Source organism: Ambystoma mexicanum, chromosome 10 (assembly GCF_040938575.1).
Source record: "Ambystoma mexicanum isolate Mex_15411 chromosome 10, UKY_AmexF1_1, whole genome shotgun sequence".
In the NCBI taxonomy this organism is placed as follows: domain Eukaryota; kingdom Metazoa; phylum Chordata; class Amphibia; order Caudata; family Ambystomatidae; genus Ambystoma; species Ambystoma mexicanum.
The window spans coordinates 1062434084-1062459008 of NC_090932.1; positions in this window are offsets into that span (position 1 = coordinate 1062434084).

A 24925-nucleotide genomic window follows, 5' to 3' on the forward strand; every position below is an offset into this window, starting at 1 on the left:
TCCTTCAAAACTGGTGGGTTAATGACAAATGTTGTATCTTCTTTAGTATGACTATCGGTACCACTATCATATATTCCCATTTTTAAATTGAAGTCACCACCTACTAAGAGCATAACGTTTGTTGTACGGTCTGTATGATCTATTGCAGAATGCATCAAGTCCACCAGCTCTGATTATCATGGGCAAACAGTGAATTATAAAAATGTGAGAGATGCCACAGAGTTCTAATAGCTAGTTCAATGTCTATAATCAATAACGTCAATGAACTGAAAAATAGTTGAGTCTTCTTGATTTTCAGGGCACTTGACACATATGTTGCCAGTCCACCACAATTTCTGCTGCTTGTAGCTGGTGATCTCTTCACATAAAAGGCTTCAAAATTATCTATGTGAATCTTACCTAAAGCCCACTTTTCCTGGAATAATAAAATGACCACTTGTTTCAGGAATACTGCAAATTTGGGGTTGTTAAGCCTAGCAATGTTCCATGATCCAATGTTTATAAAACCTCCTCAATTGTTAACTTTATCAGGGGTTGGACGGGGGAACGGGGATGACACATCCATATACGGGATCTATCGTTCCACTCGTTAGTACAGATGAGGAAGGTATGGCCAATGCTTGGTTCAAGTCCATCATGTTCATTTGAGTCCACGGGCCATTGGCGGTAATGGCTGTTGATTTTGCAGGTCGCTGTACATTTTTGTCGTATTATCATACTGCGGTTCATACCAGGTTTCATGTAAATGGCATGTGGTATGTCACATGTCCTCGTTCACTTCTATGCCTTTGAGTGCCATTCCGTCTGTGCAGTTCAATATAGCTGCTCACAGGTACTGGTTTGCCATCCTGAACCTCACTTTACAACCACAGCAGTACGTACAGTCCAACATAATTTACGTGTCTGGAATTCCCAACATTTTTGTCACTGTCTTAATCAATTATCTTTTATATAAATGCTTATTACCATGTTTAAGGCTCTTAAAGCATCAGATTATGTCACCTTCCCTTCAACCTGCCACAGGATCCCTCAATGATTGTTCATTCAGGCTTTCTCTGCCTATACTAGGAGACATATTTGAATATATTGGAAGGGACTGAAGTGGCTGCCTTCCATTTGGGTCGATATCAGATGGCCGAACAATCTTGGTTAACTTCTGTTTACTCACAGTAGAGTGTGTCGTATTGATTAACAGAGAAGAAATCTTTCCTTTATTCATGTTCGATGCCACTTCCCTGCATAAAGTCCTTTGATGTTTAATTTTCCAAGATGCCTGAGATGTCACTTTTGTTAATACTACAGGCAATGGTGGAGTCGAGGGACAAAAACTGTCCTCAGAATGAGGATGGTTAACCTCAGAGGACAGCCTTTGATCAGGGAATAGAACATTGGTACGTTCTGGTTGGGTTCCTACATTGACCCATACAAATGGACCAAGAGAAACTTCAGGGTCACTTCCCCCAATCAGCTTCAAAATGATTTCTAAACACTTGTCAGGGTCTGTTCATCCCTAACTTGGGAGGCTTGTAATTCATTAATCTCATCCTTCCTATTATCTATGGGTGAACTGACATTATTCATCCATCACTCCAACATACCTTTACTTTCAATTTACGGTTGCTGAACTTCTGTAACATTTTCCTCTCCTTCTGTTCTTCGTCTCCCTCTATTCAATTTTATTGCAGTTGTTATGAGTAGATGCCAGCACCCTGTGTGACGTTCCAGCCATTGGAGAAGTCTGTCATGTACATCAGGTCGTCCGTTACTGGGAGGATTCCTTCATTAGCTATTATTGAAGTCGATAGAGTGATCTTCTTCTCTGGAGGTATAAAGCCAACCACAATTCCCTCATGATCTTCTACAACCTCCTTTCTATATGCTGCTCGGCCCATTGGATCAATAATTACTCTGCTGAAGAATGGGACTGCAGATTTGTAATTTACTGGTCTAAACTCAGGTCTATTACTGGTCTATAGAGACAGGATCAAGCTCTATATTAAGATCTACATTGATTGTCTCAAATGGACTGCAAATCGGTTGCAGGACTTTCCATGGTCTTCAATGTGGACTCCACAATACATGGCGTAGGTGTCACATAGTTCACACAAACTTCTGTATAATATCTGCCAATGGATCTGTCCAATGACTCCAGTAAAGATCTGTCAGAGGGCTCAATATCTCTAAGGAGGATTGGAAATGTGTCCCTAGTCAAAGGGACAGGGGTACATTTCCACACATGCAGCCTCGCTCATTGTCACCCTTGACAGCTTTGGGTTCCTCAGGACTTTGAACTGGATTAGGCATCTCAGATGAATGAAATGGAACTGTTGGCAGTTTTTGCAATGTGGCAAGACCACCAAGGTCACGCCGACACCAGATCTCAACCTGTAAGGGCGCTCCACAACACTGCGACATGCATCTCAGATCCAAAAGCCAAACAAAGGACCTTGCAATGTTCAGAATGTGTCAAGTCTAACAACCTTTCAAGCCGCACCTCATGCAACAAGCACTGAGGCTGCACTGATGCCACTTCCGACACAATTGACATTTCCAAGGGCAACTTCTTAGTTAATTATGCCTCTGCTTGGTGTTATGAAGCAATTAACCTTTAGTGATAGTATGGGTAAATCAATGAATGTTGTTAAATGGGACAACATTAGCACTGTGCTGCATACATTATTAAACAAAAATACCAGCCCTATTTGGCAGGGACGTTTTTTTCGATTGTGGTGTTTCATTGACTATATTGGACAAAGGGCAGATTTAGAATATCCCAAACAAACCCACAGGACAGCAAGTTTCAGAAATATAGTTGTATTGGAACTTACAGAGTTGGATCATGGAAGGTTCTTCCCAATGCTTATCTGCATCTTCCAATGAAAGGTGGACTCAAAAAAGAAGAAAGGAGGAAGCCTTGATGCTGCATCCTTTTAGATGTGTGTTCCTATTTAAAGTGACCCAGCATAACACACACATTGTTGCACTTAGGTATCTCAACCTTTGTCTCTCCAGAAGTTAGCCAGCATTGCCAATAGTGAGAATCAGGCAGCTGTAGTCCAAATTATCTGGTGAGTAGCAGGTTGAAGACCCACATTCAAAAGCCATACCTAACATTGATAATGCTGTTGTTGTTGGCTTTGTAACAGTTAACATAGAAACAGGCCCATAAAGAGCCATGTTCACAGCAGTAAGGAGACTTGCATGCTGGGGCATCATTCTGTACATGTGTCACTTTGTTGGAGAGTGCTAGTGGAGGTGGTATTCTAATTGAGCCCTCATGGCTACTCCTCATTAATAGAGCTGTGTTGTATCCACTTGGCAGTCCAATGCTTTATCTGTGTCAAGCCTGCAAAACACCAGATAGGATTTAACATACCCAAATAAGTGATGATTGTTAGGGAGAATTCTAATTTCTGTGCGAATTCCCTTCAACCTTAGAGACTCCCAGCGTTTTGATGGACTTTAGGACGTTTTAATGTTTACCCTGGAGTGAGTGAGACCTTTCTCTCACTCTCCCATGTGTTTTGACCTAATTTGTATCATGTGTTTCCTCTGTTTTGTGGAGTCTAAGAAACTCCAGAGGCATCTGCTTTTTGTATGGTGACACACGGCACCTTCAGTGCAGTCTCAAAGAGAAATCCTTTAGATTTCTCATCAGGTTTAAATACCTTTTCTTGTAAGAACTACTGTTCGCAAGAATAGTAACCTGAAATTGACTTTACTCACCTTTTCTATTTGTAGGTTCAGCACACACCATCTTATGTGGAGTGCTGGGGGGTTACCTAGTAGTCCCTCATCCTACATTCTCAAGTAACATTTGTTATGTTACCCTCACTACTTTAAATGGCTGGTGGCCATGTTTTGATTTGCCTACCTACCATTGTGCTTTTCTACCGCAGGCTGAATCCTCAGCTGCAGTATAGCACCCATGGGTGACCATTTTGCCAAAATGGCCCGTCTTCTTTTTTCAAAATGTCCTTTTCGTGAGGTCTTTCTTGGGTTTTACTCTGTGTGTTGAGCCAAGATTTAGCCCTTTGTATATTTTGCCTTTGGGTGGCTTCAGCCCTGAAGCCCACCTCTGGCTCCATTGTGTCTGGAAAGGCAGGATGTGAGGGAGGTTCCTGAAACTCCCCTGTCCTTTGTCTCTAGGAGTGCATGAATGCAACCAGCCCTGAATGACTGGCTGTCCATTAAGGACAGCAAACCTGCTGTTTGATTGACAGCCTAGGCTGTGCCTGACTAAGAGAAACCTGCTTAAAAGGCAAGGGTTTTGGCATTAGAGGCAGAGGCGACCACTGGGAGAAACACCCAATGAAGAAATCATGATCAAAGCTTGCTGCATCCTCCTGGACCTTTGAATTGCCCAGTGAAGTCCTGCTCCTTTGCTGAAACTCCTTTTTCTGATCAACAAGAGAAGCTCCCGAAGGAACGACTTCTTCCCTTGGGTTAGTGGGACCAACTAACCCCGAGGCAAACTCCACTGGACAATCTTTCCTGATTGGCTGTACTTCTTCGCTGCTGCAAGAACCGAGTGCCAGGGATTGAGAAATCTGTAGTCGAGTGCAATGTCTGATATCCAGCCAGAAGATCGAGGGGTCTCTTAAGGACCCTCCTGAAACAGGACGACCAGAGCTCCAGTCCCCTCACCAGAGTGCAGGACACAAGGAGCGAAGGAAGCCCAACCATAATCTGAGATCCACGGTCGTGCTGTTTCCCAAGCGCTGAAACCACAAAGTGCCACTGATCTGAAAAAAGCCCATAGCTGCCGACAACCACCAAATTGCTGCCGCAGGAGCCCTCCAGACGTCCTCCTTCTTGTCCCCACAACTGAGGCTCAGGAACCCAAGGCCTGCACCGCTGCAACAGGACAGAATACAGCTGGACCACTCTTCTTCAAACCACAGGTACTGTTTAGACTTGGGTTACTTACACCAGTGTCTTTTTGAGCTGTGTTGAGACTTGAAGTGGCTTACCTTTAAAGTTGATTCCAACTGTGCTTTTCACAGGCTTAACAGCTTGTGACACTACACATGATTTCTACAAAACTCTCTAACTTTGTGCAAGAGTTTTCTGATCTAAGAAGGGCCTCTGCTCCATAGACTGTGTTACAATTCACTTTGTCTGTCCTGGCTCCCTGCAGCCTCTTCTAGCCCATTAACATTGATATTTCTGTCCCTCATATGTGTTAACTCGTTTTGGACTGTTAATTCTGGGAAAGGATGGTCCAGATCTCACTGGAAGATTTAATTCTCCTCACCTGTACTGAGAACCTGTTTAACCTTTTCCCTTCCTTTAACCTTTCCTTTCTGCAACCTCAGAATCTGGAAAGTATAACTATTGATATATAAATGCCCTTACTGTCCTTCTGAATGTAGGAAGTGTGTAAAAAACATATTCAAAGAGTACCCACTAATGTGTGCTGATTCTGCAAAAGTATTTTTAAAGTATATTTGATTGTTAAATATCTTGCCCTTTTTAAAGAACACATATTTAAAAATTGATGTTAAATAAATAACTATTTATAACTGAAACCTTGAGTGTAAGTGTTACTTGGATACTTGTATTTGCGAATTTCATTGCTACAGCTCTACAGCTCACATTTACCCCTCTTGAGATAGGCCAGCATGCTCAGTCAAACTACCAACTTGTGTAGTACAGACCTATACCAAAAGGTGTGTTACCTAATACCAAGCAGAGAAGTGCTGTGTAGTCTCACGCAGTGTTACTACATCAATTCTTACCTAACAATAATACATCACCATACACTCTTTTCAGAAAGACCTTGGGCATAGGTAGTGCAATGTTTCCATGGAGCGGTGCAGTAACCTTCTCTTTAGGCATATCCGTGATGGAAAAAAAGAAACAAATTAAGTAGAGCTCATTGGATGTGAAAACAGTCCCTCATTGGCATAAATGGTGCATTTTGTTTCAGGCGATATTGCATCTTTCAAGTTATTGTAAATCCACCCAAATAATATGCAAATGCAATTTCAGCACCGACGTTATCAATTGATCATACATTTGCTCTCAATAGATGCCACACGTTTCCAGGCATATTACACATGACAAACTATCAGGATAGTTCATTAGAATTGGGCCACATTATCCACTGATTTGCCCAGTTCATTGCTGATGTCATCATCAACTCCAATTAGCATATAGCACTGTCTTTGATTTAACTTTATGATTATACCATGAATGCAAAGCAAACTCGATGTCTATCTACAGTAAATATTAGCATACCTGTCTAGTCTGCTCATTTTCAGGCCTGCTTCAACACTATACCTCACATAGAGCATTCAGATAATGTTTTGTTCTATGTTCTTGAATACATCATGTATTCATTTCTTGAAATATATTGATGGCTGGCCTTCCATGTGCTTATAAATTGCTCATGTGTTTGCTGCAGCGCCATATAGTCTACTTAGTCTCCAGATCTGAATGTGGACGGACATTATGCAAAAATACAATAAATTATGAGCCCTAAAAAGTAAAACATTTTGCCCATTTACACAGCACAGACATGTGATTTACTGGCATGGAAACCACTGTTTCCACAGCCTTATTATTACTTACCTGGGACACACTGTTTTCAAAGCCTTGTTATTGTAGTCATTTTTGGTAGGTCTTCCTGAATTGTGTCATTTTCTGTGAGTACCATTTTCATCTAAAGTATGTCATGATCTCCCAAGCGTTGTTCACTGCAGGCATGGCGGCATTCTTCAAAAGACACACATGTTACGTGTCGTTTATTTCGTGTTTCAGATACTAGCACCTTTCAGTGGGATTCAAAATAGTGATATGAAATTTCAATCACATTTGTTTGATTGTGAATCAAGCTAATCTTCCATCAGGAAACCCTGCCAAACGTGTATTATCACTAATCATGCATCAATTAATATGTAGGGTGTTGACAGTGTGACTAGTCCTGGCATAATCACACCATGGTTTTAGAATTGAGCATGCTATGTAACTGTGTCTGTACTGCCTATGTTAGGTTTTCAGATATGATCCTGACATGTAACTGGAAGTACCTGAGTACTACAGCATCCCTGCCTTGCAATATGACTCAATCAGCTCCCCCACCAGCCTTTCCCAGATATATCTTACATGTGACATTGTCTTTGCTTACATGTGTTATTTGCCTTACAAGTATATATTTACAGACAATAGTTTGCATTCACGATGTATTATGTAGAGTGGGGGTGAATGTCCTCGGAATATAGCATAGCAAATTGGTAAATACAAGCTTTTTTTGTAGGTTATTAAAATAAAGGGGTTGTGATATCTCAGTAAAATTAAGTGTCTTGCAGGTTATTATGAAAAAAGCAGTTTATCTGCAAGAAATCTCAAAATTGCACTTCAGAAAGATCACCATTATTAAAGGACATCAGAACGGAGAAGATGTAACTTTTGGAAAAGCAATAGAAAGCATCTGTCTCCTGCATTTTGCTCAGAAAATTGTGGATTAGAATTGCTGGTCAAAATGATAAGACGTTGAACTGGTAGCTAAAAAGGAGAATTGGAATTCTTATAAAGTGCTATGTTCCATGTTGTGTTCTCAAGAGTAACTGGGCCTGACAGCTTGCCAAGGTAGGGATATTCTTTCAGTTCAGAGTTTAAAGGCCTACACAGCAATATTATGAAAGGAAAAGCCAAATGTAAGAACGTAGACAGGTCTCAAGAAAGGTTCAAGTCAAATTATATGAACGGCTGTTTGTTAGTCACAGGAAGAGATTTGGTACACCAACAGTTGCAATGTGTTGAAGGTGACTGGCGCCCTCCGCGCGCATCGCCGTAAGCCCCAAGCACCAAGAACGGAGACCACACGTCCGTCTGGGTTCTGGCTTCCCAGTTGCACTGACGCGGCCGGGAAACGCCCCGTTTATTTGTACTGCACGCGACGGCGTGCAACGTCACGCCGTCGCGTGCGCGCCCGTCATCGGGCAGCGCCACACTCCTCCTTTTTTGGGGAGAACCAAACGATTGTAATTCAACTATACACTGCAAACCAAACAACACTGCAAATAGAATACCTCACAAACCCCGATGCCATGAACACCCCTTTATTCGCATCCACCCGGGTCCCCTTAGTCAACAGTTGTCACCTCTCTGATCATCAGCCAAATGTCCCAGCACGTAATTGGTGAGGCGAGCAGGTTTCCCTCGCCCAGCCCTCTGGGGGTACCTCCGGCTCGCCTCCGGCACGGGTGATCTGTCCATCGACGGGCCCCGGGCTGGGGACTCCGGCATGCAGGGTTGGTCTCCCTCGCCCTCCGGGGCTCCTCTAAGGTCCGGATCAGGAGGAGGGTCAGTTCTGGGATCCCTAAGCTTCTTGAAGAAGCTCACATTGCGAGTCACTTCCGACCGGCCATCTTATGCAGTTACCATGGAGCCCCTGACAGCCACCACGTCTAGTGGCTCAGGCTTGTACGGCAGGGAGAGCTTCCCATGCGGATGTCGATTGCGAATGAGGACCTCACCGCCCGGCTCCAGCTGTTGTGGGCGGAGCCCCCTCCGCACGTTCTCTTGCTCAATTCTCACTCGCCGGTCCATTTCGACTCGTTGGTCATCAATTACTGCAGGCTCACGTTCTCCGACCTCTGGCAACAACCCTCGAGGACACCTCCTGAACATCGCCTCTGCGGGGGCCATGGGGCGTGGTGCGGTACACCCTCAAGAATTGGTAAAGGGCTCTCTGTAGGGACTGCCCCTGTCCTTGGGCAATTCTAAAAGTCTTATTGAGAGTCCTCATCAAACGCTCTGCCTCCCCATTTGCTCGAGGCCAGAGAGGCGTGATCTTCCAGTGCACCACCCCACAGCTCACCATTGTTCTGCAAACCGTTCACCCTGGAATGGCGCACCATTGTCCGAACACAGCGTGTGCGGAAACCCATGAGCCGCAAACAACTTCTCCACCGTCACAACCACGTGTTCAAACGCCACGGACTCCACGAACTCCACCTCGGGGTACCTGGAGTACTCGTCAACCAAGACCAGGAAGTGGGTACCCAAGGTGGTAGACCCAAAGTCGGCATGAACCATCTCCCATGGATGGGTCCCCCTTGGCATTGCCCGATGATTGGCTCCCGCTGCACAGGCGATGCTGCCTGGCACCAGACACAAGCCGCCACAAAGTCATCCACCTTGCGTTCCAGCTCGGGGAACCACACCTTCATCCGGAGACGGGCCTTGGTCTTGGCAGCCCCTTGATGACCCCGGTGCGCCAGTGCAATCACGTCGCCCACCTTTGACTGGGGAACTACAATCCGATCACCCCGAAGCAACAGGCCCGACGTGGAGAAGGACAGTTCTTCACAGACCTTCCATAATTGCTCCAACCCAGTCCGGGCTTCCTGAGTGTGCCCAGCCAGGGCCTCGAGTGCTGACTTCCAGGACCCCTGCTGCATGGACTGCCTCAGCACCTTGAAACACTCATCCTGTGCGCCGGAGCCTCCAGCTCTTGAAGAGGCATGGCATTCGGCGTGGCTGCTTCTACCACGACTCGGACATGCTCCTCGGCTTCTTCTTCATAGGCGTCTCGGTCCCCTCCTCCAGGCGCCCCGGGGTGTCTGGAGAGGTAGTCAGCTGCGTTATTTGCCCCCGGTCGGTATACCAGAGTCACCCCATACTCCAAAAGAGCCAGCATCCACCTTTCGATACGTGCTGGCGGCTTGGATGATGACCCTGCCATGATGTGCAGCAGTGGCTTGTGGTCAGTTATCACCGTCACTGGGAGTCCGAGTACATAGAGTCTGAAGTGGCGGCATCCCCACAGCACGGCCAGCGTCTCGCGCTCAATCTGCGAGTACCGTTGTTCGGCGTCCGACAGTGCTTTGCTGGCATACGCAACTGGCCGGACACCGCCATCACGGTCAATTTGTGTCAACACAGCACCCAGGCCAAAATGGCTGGCGTCCACGATGATCTCCGACTGTAATGCAGGATCGAAGAACGACATGGTGTCCTCGGCCGTGAGGGCACATCTAATGTCATCAAACGCCGCTTGTTCCAGTGGGCCCCAATTCCAGACAGTGTCTTTTCTTGTCAGGGCCCTGAGGGGCTCAGACCTGGATGCCAAGTTCTTGATGAACCGCCCACAGTAAGTAACCATGCCCAAAAAGCTTCGCACTTCCGATACTGACTCCGGTGGTTGTGCCTTCTGAATGTCCAGTACCTTCTTGGGGTCAGGAGACACCCCCCCTCCTTGAACACAAACCCAAAGAACTCCAGGGAGGGGCGCAGAAATTCGCACTTCTCCTTCGACCGCAGCCTCTCGAATGTCTTCGCCAAACGCCTCAGATGGTCCACCTCTGTCCTCGCAAACACCAGAATGTCATTGCTGATGTTCAAGACGCCCTCGAGGTCAGCTAGGGCACCCCGAATGATGTTCTGAAATACTTCAGCCGCCGAGGACACCCCAAAACTCAGCCTCTTATAGCGATACAGTCCCCGGTGTGTAGTGAATGTGGTAATGTACCTTGACTCGGGGTGGAGGACGACCTGGTGATATCCAGCCCGGAGGTCGAGTTTCAAGAAGAAGCGGGTGCCCTGCACCTCCGCAATGATGTCATCCAACGTCGGGGTGAGGTGCCTCTCCCTCTTGATGGCCTTGTTGGGGATTCTCATGTCTACACAGATTCTGACTGCGCCCGGCTGTTTGAGTTTCCTTGCCAACACTATAGGGGACACCCAGGGAGTCGGGCCCTCCACCTTTTCTATGATGTCTAGATCGACGAGGCTGTCCAGTTCTTTGTCGACCTGTTCACTGAGGTGGAATGGTACCCTGCGATGTTTCAGGGCCACCGGCTGTACCGACTCATCAATATGCAGCCGCACCGGCTCCCCGGCCATCCACCCAATCCCCTTGAACAGAGCCTCATGCTTCTCCAGTTAATCACTGATGTCCTCCAGGTATACGGAGTACGCGAAGCTGACGATGCCGAGAGCTTCTGCCGCTGCACAACTTAGCAATGTGTTCTTGCTCACTGGGGTCACGTAGAAGCGTGCTGTGATGTGAGAGCCATCGTGTTCCACTTTAGCTACGAATGCTCCATTGAGGGGGATGGGCTCCACGCCACCGAACGCAAAGATGCGGGCCCTGGGTGTGACCAGCCTGGGCGGCTGATCCATGGCATTGTAATGTTCATGGGCCATGACGTTTACCAACGCCCCTGTGTCCACTAGGACCGGGACTGGAGACTGGTTCACCTCCACCACGCACCTTGGCTGTCGTCGCTTCCTGCTTCTCAGAATCCCACGCTTCAGAAGAAAAATATGTTCTCTTCATCTTCTTCCTCTGCTTCTTCTACGTGGGCCTCCTCCTCGCTCTGGTCCACTTGAGCGACGTTGGACGGCCGACCTTGGCGAGTGGAGCTAGCTCGGCCTTGGCCCCTTGGCACCAATACGGGCATAGTCGCCCTACACACCCTTGAGAAGTGGTCCGGAAACCCGCACCGTCCACAGGTCTTGCCAGCTGCAGGGCATTCTGATTGGTGGGGCAGGTCATACCCACATTTTTGGCAAATTTGGCCTGCCCTCCCAGCTCTGTCTCGGGTGCCGCCACCAAACCTCCTGGTACCTCTTCCTCCTCGCCACATCACGCAGACCTCTTCAGTCTTGATAGGCCGCGACCCAGCCTCCATTCTTGCGGCTCTCGCTTCCGACACCTCGTGGCACCTTCCTAGCTCAAGGATGCGCTGGAGCGTTATCCCGGGCTCCCTCAGCACCTGGCACCTGAGCTTGCCTGATGAGCACGCCTGGATAAGCATGGTCCTGATCATATCCTCTGCGTCACCCCAGGCACAGGCGAGCGACAGACGCCTCAGGCGGCCATAGAACGTGTCCAAGGTCTCGTCCTCTTTTTGTTTGGCAGAGAGCATCACAAACCGCTCATAGTCCGCGTTGGCAAGGGGAAGAAAGTACGCTTGTAGGGCGGCTTTTGCTTGATCATAAGTTCCATTCCATTGTGGCAGAGATTCAAAAGTCTCCTGGACAGAGGGCCCAGCCGAGTATAACATCGTAGCCAGCCTGGTGTCGTCATCAACCACCTGGCCGGCCCTGAAATACATGTCCAGGCGGTTCACCCACCTTCTCCATCTGGGCCCCAAGCTGGAGGGCGGGCCCGACACATCAAATTCGGGGATGGGCTGCAGAGCAGCATGGGCACGTACCTGGGCCATGACAGGTGCTGCTTGTTGAATGCCAGCTGGTGCCGCTGGTTGTATTTGGGGTTGAAGAGCTGGAACCGCTGCCTGACCACCTGCAGGTTGCTGCATTGGAAGCTGTCGGCCCTGCGGGGCCGCTGGGGCACGGGGAAGTAGCTGCGCCGCCGCGCCGTGTGCACCGTCCTGGTCCTCGGTGTCACTCATGAGTTTGAGCGCACAGGCACTCCTATACTGTTGACTAGGAGCCGCAACTCAAACACCCAGTCCAAAGTGGCTTTCAGCATGAACCACCCCTGGGTACAGTCACTTGCAGCACACCTCTGTGATGATGAAGAGGATGAAGGTTGGTGAGGCCACCAGGATGATGATGAAGGGGAATGAAAAGACACCCTGCCTTTCGTTATTCCAAAAATTGTGCCAAGGACAAATAGGCTATGTAGGCCCAGCCAAGATGGGCCTTCTCCTTGCTTCCACTCAACGTAGAAAACCCAAAATTGAGTCTATGCCTTATTTAGGCATAACCTCGTGTATGTGTAGCCATCAGCAACCAGGATGTCCAAAAATTGGGCCTGGGGTCGCTTCAGGGCTCAAACCGGAGCCTCCCGAAGTCCCACAGCCTGTTGCACAAAATGGTCGCCAGCCACGTGGGCATCGCACTACCTGCGGCGTGAAACGAAGCTCGTGTTCCGACCTCGTTTCGGTGAAAAATTGTTCCTGTGATCACCGACGGGCCCGGGCATCGTTTCCCCCACTCGTCGCCACTGTTGGAGGTGACTGGCGACCTCCGCGCGCATCGCCGTAAGCCCCAGGCACCAAGAACGGAGACCACACGTCCGTCTGGGTTCGGGCTTCCCGGTCGCACTGACGCGGCCAGGAAATGCCCCGTTTATTTGGACTGCACGCGACGGCGTGCAACGTCATGCAGTCGCGTGCGCGCCCGTCATCGGGCAGCGCCACACAATGTAGCACCCAATAATGGATGGAATACGAAAAAAACAACAGGGTTATATTCATCATAAAGACCCTGCAAACATGTAGCTGGTTCTCACAAGCCAATGTTCTAGAGGGCAACTGTATGAGAGAAGCATCTCACAAGTTGCTGCATACAAACGGTAGTCACAAAGAGTATGTAAGTATTGGATCTCCACAAGGTAACTCACTGCATTGAGGAGAGGTGTTCTGCCTTACAGCCCCTGATGGCAATCCCACTGGATAGCACTTTAACAGGACACTACAAGACAATTATTTTAGACCAAAGTAGTCTACCTACAGTTAAAATTCCAGAAACTTTCAGAAGGGAAGGTGGCATCCATCAGTAGGAGGGACTGATCTCGACTCTAAGGCAGCAGCTTCTTCTCTGGCATAGATGGCTATGAGCAAAGTGATATGTAATCATACAGAAGACATCCAAATGCCACATCATGAATCAGATAGAACTTATTACATTAGCTAGTAGATTTTACAACAGGGCCTTTAACACTGCAGTCAAAAGTCCATCTTCATTCAGGCTTTGCTGGCGCTTCCAGTTACAATGGGAAAAGTTTCACAGATTAGTTGTTTCCTCTAAACTACAACCAATATTATTGCCAAAACGTTCCTTTGTGTTTGCCAGAACAAAGGTAAGGTAGTTTTAATTAAGCCTGACATCCACTGTAGTGTTAGTTGCGGGAGGGCAGGGAGGAGTTTGTCTAACCATGTCTGACACACTGCATGTATTACTTTGAAATGTAGGTCTTCCCATGGAAAATGTCATTCCTTTCACACATTTACGTTATGGGACAACATAGTGTGTGCCTGAGTTTTCCAAAGTTAATGAACAATTTCCAATTCAATGTTTTTTTTTTTTTTTGTATTGTGTTATTTCACTGAATTTGACTCATGTGACTTAATCCTAATAGTTTATAACACAGCTGCGTTCTGTATGATTTGATAGACGCAACCAGTGCATTAGAAAACCCTGACATTAATTGATGCACTCCCACATAACAGAATACATGTGTTTTATATAGCTGAGCTACAGTATCAACATGTCAGAGGTACTCCTCACATTAAGCGGAATCAGAGAAAGAATGCAGGTTCAGTGAAAGCAGTGCCAGCTTTTTGTCCTAACACAATATATAAAATGAAAATAATCCAAAGCAGAACAGCTGATGCTTCAGCCAGTATCATGATCATGAGCAGCCAGTATCATCACCATCAACAATATCAGCATGCACTTTAATATACAATGAATTACTTCCAATCAATCAATATAATATTTGAATATCAGTTGATTCAAGTACAATATTATGCACAGTTCATGAAGAGACACTATGCCAGGCCACAAAGTGTGCAGTCGCCATTAGCGATATATGAGTGATAATTCATTTCTTGTCAGTAAAATATGTTGTTCTCTGTGCAGCGGAAGTGCTATCATTTATATTAGGTAGCGAGTCACTGTTATGCCTACTTTGCAGCTTGCAACTTGAAATATGTATCCCTGGATATAACAATACATAATGTATTATGTACATGTTTAGCCTTTAGCATTTCTATACGTATAACCATCCATACAAATCATCGTTAAAACCATCATCATGTTAAAATGTACATCTAACAATTAAAACGGGTAAGCCCACATTTTACAAAAAGATACAATGTCGCGTTTTAGCGCGTGGAACCCTAAACAGGATCCCCATGCAACCGTTAGAAGAAATTCGGCCATCCATCATTACGATATTATTAATAAGTCAGCCACAATGCCCCAGAGCTTTGTCAAATGATATATAACACAAACATCATCGCCCTCCAAAGATATTACTCACACAACACAATTCCCATATCACTGTGTCCATCCTTTCCAATGGCAAGTAGTGCATTCCTTCCTGATGTGCCCAATACATCACAGTACAACAATAAGTAATTGAAAGCTTCCCTAAAGTGACCACCACATAACCTATACTGTACACTACCCGGCCAATGCTCCTGTCACTATATATTACGGCCCGTAGATTGAACTTGTTGCGTCTATAAATAGCTACAATAGTGTTATAGGGGAATGCAGTCAAATAGCCATTGCCTCCTAATGCATTCACAAAGTGGGCTAGGTAGTGTGCCACTGAGGACATAGGAGCTAGATCCACGAGGGCGTGTGCCCTACCCCTGAATATCTAACACTGAAACTTCAACGATGACACTGAATAAAATATCCTAATATAAAACACTTAAACACATATATATATCATGAAAAGGAGTTAGAATCACAGTTTGCGTCATCCAATGGATAAAAATAGCAACTTTTATTTGAATAGATGGGCCTGATTCATGGAAGTGTTTTAGAAAACGTACCATTAAGCATGCCTTAATGTGTTAGATTAACATGTATGTATATATAACACTTAAAATTGACGATGGATACATGGCTATTTTAAAGTGCTATCAGTGTCTCTAATAGGAGCAACACACGCTTACTTAGAGTTTAGAAATCATAACACAAATCACAATTGTGCAACAGTAAATTAGTGCTTGATTTGTAGAGTTTTAAATCACGTTTTCTTGTAAATAAATCTAAGTCCCACTCCATCTGTACTGTAGCATAACATTGATAGTAGAAGTCCTCACATTCAGTTAATTCAGAAAAATAATACAGGTTCTGAGAAATTAGTGAAATTATTGTCAAAACAATATATCAAAAGGAAACAAAAATTCATCGGGAACACTTGCTGTTTTAGCAAACCTCTGACATTGTTTTCTTCAGATGGACAATTACAATCAGGTGAACACATGCACGTCAGGTTTCTGACTTTGCTTTCTGATGATGGGGATGACACTGTGTGTTCAGCTATTGTATTCCTCATCAAACTGTGAGCTGTGGTTTGTTGGTACAGTATAACCCAGGGTGGCACTAGGTGTGCTGCACACGCAATGGTCTGTACTCACCGAGCTGCTTACTGTTTGTGGAGTGACACAGCTCGGGACAGAGGGTAGCAGAGACAGCACCATTGCCCAGTGCCTGCAGAAAGTGAGAAGGGCTCCTCACTTTCCCCAATTGAAGTGTCATGACACAGCCATCCCATCTCAGGTCTGAATCAGCATCATTTGACCAGTTTAGAGCATTATGAATTGAGCTTAGGTGTGTGTATCCATGATGCAAATAGAGCAACAATCCAAGCTGTAGCTGTACCATTAAAGTGAGTTGCAGTTACCAATGAGCTCTCATTCAGCAAAGTACCATTGCATGAAGAGACATTCTGAGATGACATGCCCCGAGGTATCGGGCCGACCCTGTCGATTATGGCGGCGTCGTTACCGAGAGGGCTGTGGTGGGCCCAGAGGGTTGGCCCCCAGGGCCCACCAGCAAGGGCCATTTCACCATTAGGACCCATGTAGTTTCCTACATGGGTGCTAATGCTGCCCTTTAAAAAAAAGAAAACATACCTTGCCTGCGTGTCCCGGTGCTGTGCATTGCTGTTGATGACTGTGACATCATAAAAATGAAATTGATGTCAGGGAAAGCACTGTGCGCCTAGCATGGTAGGTTTCATTTTTTTTTTTTACAAACAAAAAGACACCATCAGCACCCAAGGGGGAACGAGGAATGGAAGGGGGTGCTGGTTTCACAAACTGCTCAACACCTGGGCTTGCACCATACATTACAGTCCACATTCTAAGCATCCTGGTTGGCTAGGGCCCCTCATCAGGGTGCTAATATACATTTTAATAGGAAGCATTAAAGAAGATTATGTGACGAGTTCCCTTGCCTAACATTCAGGACCAATTATGTGGTGGTGCATGTGGCTGGGGCCCTCCCAAGCCATTGGATGCTGGACCCAGAGGAGGTACAAGGGATCCCCAGACCGTCTCCACTGCGTCTCTGCATTAAGACAGCTGGCAGTCAATGGAGCACACCCAACTCCAATATACACCATGAAAATTGAGGATACCTCTAATACTGATTTTCTTTCTCTTATACAGACATTCCGACTTCTCAGCTAGACTCAAACACCCAGAATAGGAAGTCATATATTTTCCTTCAGGGGGACAGAGTTCTAACATTCTGAATTAACCGGCAAGTGTGGAAATACATTTCTTTCTTTGGCACCACTGCTGAAGGAACCATTTGAGAGTATGAACTATTGTGGACCACAGGAGTCCTGCAGATACAAGGTTTCCTGTGACACATTAACAGAACGAGAAGAAACATAAGCATGTTACCCGCTTGAATGACAAAAGAAATACTACTCTCCTGTGTGTGTTCTGATGATTAAAAAGTTATTTTCTCTCAACGAAAATGTTAAATTCACAGTGTACAGCTTACTTGAAAAATACTTTTCAAACTTTGATTTCCATGCTAGGAAAACAGACAGACCCAATTTGAAATAGGCATTGCTAGCAGGACTTCACGTGGGAGGAAAAGCAACCTCAAACATGTTTTCAGAAGTTTTAAAAATGGAGGCAGGCCTTGATATAAGCTCAAGACAATCCATTTTAAGTCCATCTGACCATAGGCTCATGGCCCACTGAAAGATCAGCACAGTCAACAATATTTAGCTTGCTCAGTCAAAGTGTGTGAAGTATTTAAGAAGGAGCTGAGGGAAGCTTCTTGGAGAATATTGGGGATCTAGAGGCCTGCTGAGAAAAAATCTGGAAGCAGAGGTTTGTGAGTTGGAGGGGGCATTGCTACCGACTGGAGAGAGAGCTGTTGAGGTGGGTGGAGAGGAAGAGATTTCTAGAGAGGAGATAGAAGGCGAGAGAACCATTACCATCACGGGAGGAATATAGAGAATGGGTAGAGGAGCAGACAGAGTAACAAAACCTGAAGTGGATGGAAGAGAGCAGGATCTCCTTCTTGACAGAAAGACCATGGAAACTCTAGCAGATCAGGTTGGTCCAAGGGAGACTTCAGAGATGGGGAGAGGTACACGACATTACAATCACAATCATGCATGTAGGCGCTTTGACAAGGGTAGCAAGAACAGTGTTGTGCTGAGGACCAGGACCGTTTATCCAGGAGGTGGTTAGGTGACAGTGAACTCCCCAAACCCATACTGAGAGATTAGACGGGTGTTTGTAAAGATTCACCACTGTTTCAGATTCTGTAGGTGAACCTAGGATTCTGACAATCCATCACATGTTGGTCCCAGAAAAGACTTAATGTAATCTCTCTGGAGAAGGGTCCGAGAACCACAAAAACCTGCAACCTGAAAAAAGAACAGGGTGCTGCATTGCGCAATGAGTGAGCCTGGACAAACCCAGGCAACTTTTTTTTCTTTTTCTGAAGAATTCTATTTGGTTATGTAAATTAATTTCATATTTTTGAGAACTTCATCAGTGAGTCAGCCTTTTTGTGCTCCCACTTGCGCTGCCCTTGACAAATAGTGTCAGAAATGGGATTCATAGAGGCTGCTCTAGAGGTCTTCTTGAATCTTCAAATGGTCCATGACAAAAGGATGGCTTTTGTACCTACTAGACAAAACCCTGGGTCAGCAGGTCTGGATCTGTTTATGACCTTCTGGTGATTGCCCTGAAAGGTTGAATCCCAATCTACACTGGGCCAGATTATCTTTGCTGATAGGATTTATGGATCGATAGTCCCCAGGTCTGCCTAGTAGTAAAATGTAGGATTTGTAATGGGTGCCAGGTGAGTGATCATCACTAGTGGGGCATACTGAAATTCCTTACCTCAAACATGGGTTTGTGAGTGCTATGTGCCCAAAGAAGTCCAGGGCATTCTGAGTTGAGGTGAGCTGGACATGGGGGATGGTGGATTCACGATTTCCAGCATGTGGCCCAGGTTTGTTGTGGGTCAATCAGAATTAGCAAGCTGCTGTTTCCAAAATTCCTTCTCCCATCAGAAGAGACCCTAGTCACCACACCCAGTAAGGAATTTGGGCACACCCATAGCAGGACCTGGCCCTACAGTCTTTCATCATGCAGTTTCACATGAAGCGGGTCTCAGAAACACAGGACTCCAGGACCCTACTTTGCAGAACAAAGAGGCTTACTTTACTGGAACACTCATGTATGATGTCCAGGATGTCAAGAAGCCTCCATAACTAACTTTCCCATTTATTAACCTGCCATTTTATTATATTGGGATGGATGTCATTGGGCTGCTGAGACCCTCCAAGTCAAGGAATCAGTACATCTTAATTCTTAATTTATCATGGATAATGGAAACCCAATATCCAGAGGTCTTCCCCAGGAAATCCAACAATCTCATAATTATTCTCCAACACCTCATTCACACTTTATCCCGAAAATCTTCACACAATAACCTGAATCAAGAGATACCTTAAGAACAACCTGAAAGTTGATACCGTTTTCACATCCATCTCTTACCCAACATTGACTGGCTGGTTGAGTGATTTAATCAAACTCTGAAGAACTTGCTTTGGAACTGGTAAATTAAGATGCGTAGTACAAGCTGCTCCCTTGGGTCATGGTTGCTGCAAGGACAAAACTAAAGTTCGCTCTTTGATATTAACCATGTGAGCTTGCGAGGAAGCTTTAAGATGTGTTAGACATCTTGAAGTAAAGCTGGGAAGGACAAGATGAGGCAGGGGATAAGACAAGCAAATTAATTCAAGCCTGCCATGACAGTATACTGCTGATCCAATCCCTAACCCACAAGAAGAGACTGTATGATCAGGAATAGACTTGAGGACATGTGCTGTCCTGTACCTCATGTATGTCCTACTCGTCACCACTGTGAAAAATCTAACATCGATGTGGCATATACTATACAAGTTGATACACGTTCTCAGCAACCAAACCTACCTCATTACCATTATCAGAGGAAGATAACTTAGGTGCACCATTTCAATTTATCAAGACAATTTCAAAGAAAGAGGTAAATATTTAGCCTTATCACCAACCAAAAGCAAAATGGAAAGCTGTGGACATGGAAGTATAGAAACTGTTGAATTGTGAGTCATCATTTCCCCATGCTGCCATTGGGCCTTCCAATCTTCAGAATCCTCAAATCTGACAGGACCTGGAGGTTCTGTCTTGACTTCTTTAAAGTAAACAACAATTTGCACTTCAATCAGCATCCAATGGTATGAATGTGTGAAAATATATTTAGTTTCAGTGCCTTACAGGTATGCATATTGGCCTAAGCTAATTCACATCACGCTACAAATGTACTGCCACATTAATGGTGGCCACATTGCCATTTAGTTTCATTCACCATCTTAGATGCAATGTTCAGTGCAAATCCCTGCTCATTCTGCCCTTCTCACTCTGAAAGCGGTGGAATGCAGCAGCATGAACCCTGTGCTAATTACCAAGCAGGAATGCACATTCTACTAAGCGTTTTGTTTGTCATACACTGTAGAACCTTGAAGTGTCTGTAGAAGCATCGCTAATCTATAACTTAGGTGCCAGCCTGTCTCAACTATGTCTCTGTACCAAACCATTAATTGTGATAATGTTCAGATGTTATGCGTTCCTCTAGAGAAAGACCCTATTCCCAGGATTTGGTGCAGACAGACCCCAGACTCCAAGAACAATACAGATAAGCTGTATGTCAAATGTTACCTTGTACCAGAGAACTCGATATGCCCCCACATACTGTTTTTGCCCTGCCCCCAGACAGTAAATTGTCAATAGGAGGATATGGAAAATGTAGACTTGTTGCTTTAGTAATATAACCTACGTGGAAAAGTCATGAACCCTATGGGCCCTGTCACATGAGGGGGCTGGTCAAGCATTTCAAATGTTAATCTGTCTTGTATATATGTGTGCATTTCTGGCTGTTCGGGGCTCTCTCCCACCACGGTGTCTGTACGCATGCATCGTGGGGCACTGAGACCCCAGCACGTGTTGTGAATAAATGCATTTTTGGACTTTGTGACTGGTTATTTACATCTCTTTGTAGTAAGCCTCATTTTGTGATCTTTCAAATGGACACACTTATTGTACCAAATTGTATTGGTAGAGCCCACTAGTGCCAGAAGGGCATAAGAAGCCAGCCTTCAAGACCCTGACTGTTCTCTTCTAATGTTTGTTATGCACATTTGGCAGATATCAAGCACAAACCACCTTTCAATCAGTCAGGGACACTATTTTACAACTCCACCTGAGGGTTGGAGCAGTATAATTGGATGACATCATCATTGAGAGCAAAAGCTGGGAAGGGCAAATCAGTCAAACCTATATTTTAACTTGAACCATAAGGAGTTTCCAATTCGCTGCAAACTCACCCAAATGTCATCTGGATTTATCTTCCGTCGGCTACCCAGGATTCCAACTGGGAAGAGGGAAAGTAGGAACACAAATGGATTAGGTCAACAGTATCTATATCACATGTAAGGAAATGTGCAGACTTGAACTCTGACAGTACAGGAAGGAAAGCCCCAGAAGACAGGCTTTCTCTGTCTTCGCTCCAAGACTCTGGAACCTCCTCCTCTTAACACCAAACCTGCCCCATGGCTTTTACTTTCAGGAAAGAATTCAAGACCTTCTTTTTCAAGGAATTACTCATCGATAGCACTTAGGTCAACACACCCTGATCTCCCCACCCTACTTGAGATTCAGTGATCTGCTCCTTATTGCCTCCTCCCCTGGTTGCAAGTAGATCCCTTGCTGCCAATTGCCCATAATAGTCCTCCTCTGTTAGATCCCTGCTCCCTGTTTCTCTGTTTACCTCACCATGATCTTCAAAGTGTTCCGTTTCTTCCTGAAGCTAGGTCCGCACTAATAAAATACCCTAATAATAATATTAATGCTTCACCAAAACCATGGAAGAGTTCAAAGCCATGGTCTGCTTGGTGTGATGAAGTCCCCTGCAGAAACGGGACCCAAGGTGGGTTTATCTTAGGAGCCATTTGCCACCCTGAGCTAGTGGATGTTGGGCATGATGAGTACATAAGTTCCACACACAAACTTAGGGTCCAGTCACAGAAACACACAAAATCCCCCCACCTTTGATGAGGTGTTCAGGCAAAACCGTTTGATCTATTCATAAGGCCTCATTATGAGAATGGAGGTAATGAAAAAAGGAGGGCGGAATGGTAATAGCGGCATCGGTAACGGGTCTAGGGCATTCCGACCCGACAACCCGCCAATACCAGCACCGCCTGTACTGTGCCCCCTCATACCGGCGTGGGCTCGTACACGCGCCCCTTCGGGGAGTAAATACTGGCATGCCGGTAATAGGAGGACATCACAACCCACGCGGGCATGCAAATACCGGCATCCCGAAGGTGGTAATCAGGGCCTGCATGATGGCAGCCATACAGGCATCGCGGACCACCCGTAAACAGCTATCAGCAATCAAGCCAACTGCCACAGGTGCACACAATCACCACAGGTGGACGCAATGGAGTCTGGGCCAGTATAAAAAGAGTACACCCACACACCACACCCCTTCCTACACCAGAATGCTACCACTAGCTGTTGCAATCATGGCGCTGGAGGACATGCCTATACTGCTACAACTACAGCAACAATAGCAACTACAACAACAACTACAGCAGAAACACCAGGCAGCACAGAGGAGACACAGGAGGAGAAGGAGGGTGTGACAGGCCCAGCAATCACCACCAGTGCAGCCAGTAGTACCTCGTAGGCAGCCACCAATCCCTCTCATCAGACCCAGCCCATTCAATCTAACCCCTGACCAGATCCACACCCTGTACCGGTTGGACCAGGACACCATCACCACCATAGTGGACATGATAGGCAACGACATTGCCAGCCTCATAGAAAAATGCACTGCCATCCCCCTGCTACTAAAAGTGGTGTCTGTGCTCCACTTCCTGGCCACAGGCACCGACCAGCACACAGTAGGCCAGCTGCATGGCATTTCACAACCACTAATTTCACGCATGCTGACCCAAGTGCTGGATGCCCTCCTGTAGCACGCTAGCACCCACATATCCCTATCACAGACTGCCCAGGAGATAGCCGACACCAAAGTAGGCTTCCATGCACTGGCAGGCATGCCCAATTGTGTTGGTGCCCTTGACTGCACCCAGGTAGAATTGGTAGTCCCCCATTCGGTAGAGCCGGTGTACTGCAATCACAAGCTATACCACTCCATCAATGTGCAGATGGTATGTGACTCCAGAAAGATCATCACACATTGCTGCGCCCGATTTCCCAGATCAACACATGATACCATGGTGCTGCGTAACTCCACACTACCCCGTCACATGGAGCGACATGCTGGACCACGTGCCTGGCTGCTTGGTGAGTTGCCACACTGGCAGTGCATCGGGGTAGTGATATGTTGGGATGCATACTCCACCTGGGTGGGAATGGGGGGGATGCATACTCCACCTGGGTGGGAAGGGGGGATGCATACTCCTCCTGGGTGGGAATGGGTGGGGGATGCATACTCCACCAGGGTGGGAATGGGGGGAATGCATTCTCCACCTGGGTGGGAAGGGGGGATTCATACTCCACCTGGGTGGGAATGGACGGTGAGTGGAAAATGCACACAGAGCTAATGACTCCTGACCTGAACCCCCAACCCAAACATGACACATCATTGGCACACATCTGACCATTAACATATATAAATGACCACATGTAAGACGCACAACCTGGCCACCATGTGTATGACAAGCAATGCATGACTAAACAGGATCGTAACTGTGCCAATGTGGCTAGTGTGACCATGCACAGTGTAGTATACACAGCAAAAATGGAGGTGAAACATTGTCGTACAACCACAGTACATCCACCTCAGCATGCATTATTACACCCTGCATCATCTATTCAACGCCATCCAGACTACCTCACCATATTTCAGTATCTAATGCATCCAAACAAAATTGGTGCATACGTACAGGGACATGTGCAGGTCCACAACAAATAGCTGTGCCCATGACTGTGTATCCTGAAGGTGGCAGCTCAGAGTGACTTAAATAGGCCTATCTGTTTTCTCTTGCAGGTCATGGAGGATATCCCTTGAAGCCCTGGCTACTTACCCCTGTGCGGGACCCGCAGAACAGCCATGAAGAGGAGTACAATCAGGTACATACCCGTACCCATGTTGTGGTTCAGCAGACCTTTGGCCTGTTGAAGGCACGGTTCCGCTGCCTAAGCAGGTCTGGTGGAGCACTCCGTTATGGCTTTGAGAAGGTGGCAAAGATAACCATGGCCTGTGTCATGCTGCACAACATGTGCGTCCGGAGAAATGTACCACTGCCACCTGAAATTGACATGCATTCACCGGCTGAGGATGATGAGGATGAAGATGGAGGAGACGCAGCACCCCTACCAGTACGTGAGGCACAGGATGGCCCTGCAGTACGCCAATCAATGATTCACGAATACTTCTGACACACAGGGACCTTGATAGTTATGTGTCAGTGACACATTTACACTGTGTCCATGTGGACATGCACACAGGGTATGTGGGGAGTTGGCCACTGTACACCGTCATACATTAAATTGATACACATGAAAAGATGAATGTCCAGCCATTTAATTTTTTTAACACAACGGGTGTATTTATATCAACTGAAGAAAGTGCAACCCCACCACCCCCAAACCCCCGGTGAACTCCCAAAACCCCCCAGTGAACTCCCAAAACCCCCCTGGTGAACTCCCAAAACCCCCCAGTGAACTCCCAAACACCCCAAATTACTACCCCTAATACTCCCAATCACCGACAACATCATTTTACCCACTCCCATAGTTCTCCCACACTATTTGCAGGACTTCTTGCTGTCCGGGTGCACCATTTCAGAGTGCCTCGCACCTCGACGTGTTTGACGGACAGGGCTGGAGGGTCCAGAGGAAGCGGGGCAGAGGAAGCGGGTGTG